The following is a 7,815-nucleotide window of genomic DNA, read 5'->3' as shown; positions in this document are numbered from 1 at the left end:
ACCCTCATATCCAAATCACTGATGAAGATGTTGAATAGTACTGGACCAAGCACCAACCCCTGCAGGACACCACTGGCCACTTCCCGCCAAGTGGACACAGATCCATTCACTACGACTCTCTGGGTCCTGCCCTACAACCAGTTTTTTATCCACCTAACTGTCTCGCAGTTAAGCCCATAGTTTTCCAATTTTCTTGTGAGAACATCATGGGATACCAGATCGAAAGCTTTTTGGAAGTTGAGGTATATAATGCCAACTTCCTCTCTCTTATCCAGTTGGTGAGTCACCTGATCACACAAGGAGATGAGGTTGATAAGACAAAACCTAACTGCAATGAAGCCATGGTGCCCATTGTTCAGAATCCTCCCTAATGCAATCCTATCACACATAGGTTCCTGGAACAGGAGGGGCCTCTTCAGGGTCTGTCTACTGGTGACCCCAACCACCCTCCTTCTCGCCTGCCATGCCTTGTTGGTAATTAGTTAATTAAGGGGGAGGCTGCCCATTTCCTGCCCCAATGCCAGGGGGCGCTATCTGTGGCTCCGTTCCTCCCCTACACCACAGCCCAAGCCTCGCAGATGGTATTTGTAAATTCTTCTTTATGTTGGGGTCTAGGCTGCTGTGGGCCTATCCCTTTTTTCTCTCTAGCTAGGCCTGTCAGTCATCCCCCCACGTGCGCACACACACATACACACTAATCAGGGTTTGATTCCCAGGCTCTAGCTCTCACAAAAAAAAAACAAAAAAAAAACCACCCCTCACTCAGGCTCCTGCCCCTCTGTGGTGCTGGGGTCTACTCACCGCTGAATACTGCGCCCTCTCTGGTGCTGGGGTCAGCTCACACCTGAATACTGTGCCCACTCTGGCACTTGGGTCCCCACACTGCAGTGGGCCCCCAATGAGGCCTCCTCCTTCCCCATATAGCCTCACCTAAACCACCAGTGTTAACATTAAACAAGGGAGGCAACTGCTTACTTCAGATGATCATGAGCATGGCTCTGGGCATGGTGTAGTCTTTCCACAGAGACTGCAGCCACAGCACCATAGTCACTGGGAGTCTACCCCCCTGCTGCCCCTCTGGCCTTCTACCTTCACCATTTGTAGGGTCCCAGCCTTCCCCTCCCTGTCAGCTGACTGGCTGGCAGGGCTTGAGCCTTAACCCCTACTTGACCGGTAGGCCGTGACTGGAAGGTTCTGGGCTTAAAGGGACCACCCTGTCTCTTAGTAACTCTCCTGTTACCAGTCCTTAATAAATTCTTCCAGGATTTTCCCTGGGATAGAAGTTAGGCTAAATGGCCTATAGTTACCCAGGTCCTCCCTCCACCCTTTCTTGAAGACGGGCCCAACATTGACCCTCTTCCAGTCCTCAGGGACCTCCCTGGAGTGCCATGAGTTTTGGAAGAGCTTCACCGGGTTCTGTGATGACTTCAGCCAGCTCTTTCAGCGCTCTCGGATGAAGTTCATGCAGACTTGCTGACTTACATACGTCCAGTTTCTTTAATTGATCACACACCAGTTCTATGGCAATAATAGGATGGCTCTGTATGGGCTGGGGGTGGGAGCAAAGGAGGCAGTTTCTTTTATCCAATCTAACACTTCACTTCTTCTCTTAGTAAGTCATTTGTCCTTCTCATATCTCATCTTAATCTTCCCTTTGGCTTGGTTTTATTGGGGACTCTCCAGTTCTTAAATAGTTTGTGATGCGTAGTTTTAAGGATCATAGATAAAAAATAATGAGGGCTGAGCGCATGGGTGAGTATGTGTGGGCCCAGAGGGCTGACGGGAAAGAAGTATGCATGTGGCTTAGTGGGTAGGTGAGTGTGTGTGAAAATACTCATCCTACAGAATTACAGCACAGGCTCAGTAGATGACTGAGGTTTTTGTATTTAATGTGGTCCCTTCCATAGTGGTATACCCCAGGTTCCTGACTTGCAACTTCACCTGCATTTTAATTATCTGCTTTCCAATGCCAAAGTGCAGCAGGCTGGCTCTGTGGTACACTGACACACTCATACAGACCTAGACCAAGACCCAGTAATCTTATCTCATTTGTGACACTGTCAGCTTGAACCTAGAGCTGAGAGTAAATCCTCAGCTGGTGGGAACTGGCAGATCTCAACCAGCAGAAGAGAATAAAAAAGCATAACAAGAAAATAAAAGAGGAATAAATAAAAGCAGGAAAAGAACTCAGCAAATCTCTGGCCATTGTTGTGTGGGTCTGGCTGGCAAGGATTAGCTGTCAGGGGTGGCAGGTCATTTTCCCTACCTTTTTATAAGGGATATCGAGTGCTGTCATCAACCGTCCTCATACCAAGTCACCCAGCTTGTCCATCCACCAGGTTCCCCCTGCCTGGCAGCCAGCTAATGCCACTACTAGCTCAGAAGCTTTCCTGCCCTCTCTCCCTGACATGCTCTGCTTCCGGGCTGAGCTCTGTGACAGCTAAACAGAGCCCTCCTTGTGCTCTCTGAGGAGCTATGTACACAATGCAGTTTGCCGAGGGATGGGTTGATGGAATTTCTCCCCCCATTGTGCTGATGAAAAATTAGCCCTTCACTGTGACATTATGTACAGGCCCCACTCTGCGTTTGGCAAGAAAGACTGGCACCATGCCTTTCTCCAGACAGCTAGAGCACTTGTCTGTCCTTGCCATTCAGAAATCGGCTCTGGGGGAATGTGTCTGGACTAAATGAATCCAGCACAAGGGAACCACAAGTAATTAAAGTTGGGGGAGTTTTGCCTGGCAAGCACAGCAGGATCCATAGAGCAGACAAAATGGGAAAAGACCTCCAAGGGACAGATTGTCTCTGTTATTCTGTTTGCACGGCACCTAGCACAAGGGGCCTGATCTTGGTGCAGCTGTAGTTGGAATGGTTTGTGATAACAAAAAGGGATGACCCTTACTTCTGGCTGGAGTTTCTCTTGGATGAATGTTTGAAAGCTGAACTGTGTGCTGCTGGGAACAAGAGGACATATTTGTAAAAGATAAGACTCTTGCTTTTCTGCATCACTTGCTTTTCATAAAACTACAGACAACCTAAAGCAGACTGCCAAAGCAAAACCATTGCCCTCTGTGTTCCAAACCCGTGGGTGGTATATTGCTACAGGGGATGTTGGATGGGGCTGCTGAGATGTAGGATCAACTTTATTTTGGGGAAAGGATCCTGGGACAGGTGGCTGAGCTGCAGGCTGCAGCAGGCTGCTAGTGCATCAGTCATTGCTTAGTCCAGGCTGTTACTGCTTGATTGCAAAGAGCACAGTTCCACTTAGTTTTCTGCTAATGGGTAAGTTGGTTTCCATAAAGATGCTGGCAGATCCTAAAAGCTTCGCAAGCTTCAACCCAAATATTTATTTCTCTGACACCTATTGTTTGTTGTTTCATAGACCTGGCACACCAATCTACATTACACTGGACTCAGAAACAAACAGATCCACAGCCAGTTAGTATAGTGGCATGCAGCAAGCAGCTATTACTGAGCCTTGCACCTAGGTGGGTGAGTGGGTTTACCTCTAGCAAACAGCTGACATCAGATGGATGCAAACGGATGACACCTAAACTGGTGTAACTTTGCACTAGTAGATTTTTATTCCTGCTTCTTTCAGAGAGAATTCTCCACCAGACTGGGTGAAGCCTGGAGTTTGCATCATCTATCTTCTACCTTTTCACACCAATATAAATGTATCATCTGTCCATGCCCTGTGCAAGTTAAATGACCAACCACACCAGCATGAATGCCATATAATAGTAAATAGTGAATGCCATATAATCAACATGAATAGCTTCAAATCTAAAAGCATTTCACTGAAACCATGCATCAAAAACACAAAGCGGAAAAGTCATAGGAACCAGAATGTGTATGTGCAACAGACAGTGAAAGTTGCAACTACAGCTGGTTGAAAAAGAGAGAATTGTGTGAAGATGTATATGCGATATGACATTTCCAAATGTTTCAGATGTTGATTTACAATGTGAGTTTTCACAACATGTGAACCAGCTCTGGAGCGAGGGGGTGGAAGAATGAGAATTTTTTTTCTCATTTCTTTTTCCATTTGTGAAATCCAAAAGATTACGGAAATGTTCTAATTAAAAAATTGCCAAACAGCTCCATTTCTAACAAGTGGCTACTCCAACTCATGACTGTCACTCCCCACAGTGAGCAGACAGAGAGCTGCATAAGAGCTTCACCTGCCTTCCTTCAGATGCATTGCCCTTGATTCCCTTCATATTGCTCTTCTGATCTAACCAGTTCTGTAACTCGTTTAATCTGCAATGACAGCTCCTGTGTCAGTGACCAGATTCACCCCAGAATCCTTTAAGCCAGGTGGAGCTCAGTGAACTCCCCATAGGCCAACTCCACTCTTAGAGCTGTCCTATTTGGAAACAAAGCTTAAGACCTAAGCCCACAAAAATCTGAGCCTCCCTCTTGCTCTCCAGCTCAGCTGGCATTGCGGGACATCTGTTGCAATTGTTTTAATAAGCCTCAGGAAGTCAGAATGGTAAATTCAATGAAGGACAACAGTGTTTGAAATGGAACGTATGGCCCTTGATTTAGGTCCCCTTTTAGACAAGAGCCTAGAGGTTTGATACTCACCCCAAAACTGGGAAAGCCAGGTTCAGTTTCTCACTCTGAGGGGTTCAAAGCCCCTACCTTCCCTGCAAGCTCCCAATGCTGCTGCTGGCATGGACCACATTGCAGGTAGCATGTTCTCAATATGGGCAGCTGTGGGAGCTGGGTCCTTCAGGAGAAACCAGGAGGGAGAGCAGTGGTCACACAGTGAGGCTATGTCCACGCTACATCCCCAGAGCGCCTGGGGAGGGATATTCCTGAGTAGTCATGCCCAGCCACTTGGGCATTTGCACCAAGCCTGGAAAAGCTGCAGTGAAACTGCTCTGGGAACACCGCCCACAGCCACTCCCAAGCAGGCTGGAGGCAGAGGTCTCCATAGTGGCTGTGGAAAGAAGCTCTTTACCATATCTGTCACTCCCTGCCCCTCAAAACCCTCCCCTTTCTCACTGCACTCTGAGGAGTGTGTCCTGGTACCCCAGACAGCTCCGTGCTTTCCTGGGCAGAATAAGCCTGGAGAAGCAGAGGAGATTCAGAACAGCATGGTCCAGAAGTCTTAACAGGAATGGCCTATTGACTGGTGGGGTGGATGAGGGGGACCATGACTAATATGGTCCTGACAGATGGACCATATTACTTCTGATGGTAGTCATAAGCTCAGCTTGGATCTAGTTTAACCCCAGTTTAACCCAAGGGTATCTCCCACAGCTTTAGTGGAGTTACTCCTTGTTATCACAGAGTATAATCAGAATCAAGTCCAAGAGCACAAGTCCCATGACTTTGGAGAGACCTCACTGCAGGCTCTCAGGATTGTATACTTGGAAGGCAGCACAGGGCTTATTTGAACTTGGCTCATGGCAGGAAAAGATATAAGGCCCCAGGCTTCCCCATGGGACCATTTACAGAGCATTAGAGTTTCAGTGCCTTGGCTAGGTGGTTTTTACATGTCCCCAAGTTTGTTATCTAGAGCTCCAGTTGTGCCATGGGGAAGTGGAAGGAATCTCGGTGCTAATTGCAAACATACTGTGTATAATAAACAACAGCAGTCATTGGAGTTGCACATCCAAAGTGTCTCACCATCAGCAGGGCTGGGATGGGCTCTCTTTGCTTCATAAACTGGGCAGCTGAGGAACAAATAAAACAGATGTTGATTTGAATTTCTTTGGCGTGGGCTGAGGTTCAGGCTCAGGCATCCTCTGAGAGGTAGATGGGTTAGTATAACCAACCCTATTTTACAGAAGCAAAAAGCTCAGGCAGAGAGGTTGGAAGACCATGGTTTGTCTGGTTAGGGTTTCATACTATGCCCATCAGTGGATGTTCATCCATTGCTGAAATGTGGCCCCTGTGAGGTGAACTGAGAAATCCTTCAGTGAATTTACCCAGGGTGCCAGTCTGGTCCAAGTGTCCTTGAGGTCTGTGGGAGGTCCGATTACTACAAGCCACCCAGCACATGGCTGACCTCTCACACACAAAGTGATGCTTCCAGCAACAAAGCTGGTGTGGGCTCCTCCAACACCAGGCTGAGACATGGGCTCGGTCCTGACTCAGTGGGCAGAGCCATCCATACTGATTTTCCATAAGCAGGCACAGTTTTGGAGAGGGCTTTGCAAGACACTGTTACTATGCTGAAAGATCCTTTGAGGGCAGGTAGAACATGGCCACACAACAGCACTGACATCACATTCATGAGATGGCCCTGCCTTGACTTGGTCCTAGAAGGCAAAGACCTAGGGTGGGATAGAACAAAACCTTCTGTTCTGTGGCCTCCTCCTGGAGATCCCCACACTGGCAAATACTGACTAGATTTATCCCTGCTTGACTTGTGAAAGGTAACAATCACACTGCCCAAAGTGCTAACTGGAAGAAAGGGCCCCCTGGAAACTTTACCATGCTCTTCAGAGGAGCCACTCCTGGTGCTGAGACCCATAATGGTTGTGTGGCTGGTTCAGGGGAATGTCCAATATTTCAGATCCCAGGAAAGTCCTGGGAGGAGATGGTCACCTCCAGCAGCAAGACAAGCCCTCAAGCCAGGTTTTGCAAAAGGCACTAAGAGGAAAGAAGGGTTTTGCACCACCCAAGCTGTATTGATAGCAAGACACTGAGATAATCACCGAACTGCTCTGTCTCAGGTGGGTGCTGACCCCTCTCCAGCGGATACCATCTAGGGCACCTTGTGGAGGGATGGGTGGGCCCTGGCTTGGCCCCTGTTGTCTGCTTCTTACAGAGGGAGAGTAGGGACTGGATACAAGTTAGAAACAGCTGTGCACATACATACTTGAGAACAGGAACTGAATGGTCCCATGACATGCAGCTGTACAGTGATTCAGAAATTCCAAGAACCCCCTCCCCATCTCACCCCCATCATTGCAGCTCTGCTCTGAGGAGGAAGCAGCTGGCTTCAGTGTACTGTACATTGGATAAGGCTCATTTAAGTAGACTGCACCAGTATGCACACCAGGCAGGGATCTGTGGCCCCAACATGAACAAATGAGACTTGATCAGGACCTAAGAAGGCTGAGGCAATTCCAGCAGCCAGAGAGAGACCCAGGACCACACCAATTTGTGCACTGCAACATTTAGAAATCCCTGGATTAGAAATACTGGACTGGGCCAAGGCTCATGCTGTTGACTTCAATCCCACCGACTTTAGCATTTCACTCACACCTACGTAACTTCACCAACTTTCAGGAGTCATTCCTGATTTACACCAGCCTATGAGAGAATAGAGTCTAGCCCATACAAGCTAAGATGCCTGAAGGACTGTTGGTTGAGTCTGAGGCAGAAGGGAAATCTGAAAAGCACTTGGGAGTCACAATGGACAAGCAACTCCAAGTGAGTTCCCAGAGAGCTGCAGTAGCAAAAAGGGCTAATGCAATCCTTGAATGTGCAAAGAACATCAGTCAGTAGGAGCTGGGGGTATGATTTCAGCTCTGTACAAAGCACTGGTGGGGAATGGAGTTCTCCTCTGGATAGAAGATTTGCTTGAGCCAAGTTATTGGGTTAAATTTACCAGTGTCAGCCTAGAGGACCTTCCCAATCTATTAGCTGCCCCAAACTGGGCACTGTACTACTTTCAGGCTCCTCAGTTCCAGGGTAGATCCACCTGATAGCTCTACTCTGGGGCTGGAGACCGGCAGTTTCCACAATCCTTGGCTCCATGAAGACCCCCTGGACTCCAGGACAGCTTCAGGAAGGCACAACCAAGAGTGCAGCAGGTCAGCAATGAGGAGCGTGGAGCCCAGAGATCCCTGC

Source organism: Crocodylus siamensis, chromosome 11 (assembly GCF_052110815.1).
Source record: "Crocodylus siamensis isolate JL-2025a chromosome 11, ASM5211081v1, whole genome shotgun sequence".
In the NCBI taxonomy this organism is placed as follows: Eukaryota; Metazoa; Chordata; order Crocodylia; family Crocodylidae; genus Crocodylus; species Crocodylus siamensis.
The sequence above is the reverse complement of the archived record's forward strand: the minus strand, read 5'-3'. Positions refer to the sequence as shown.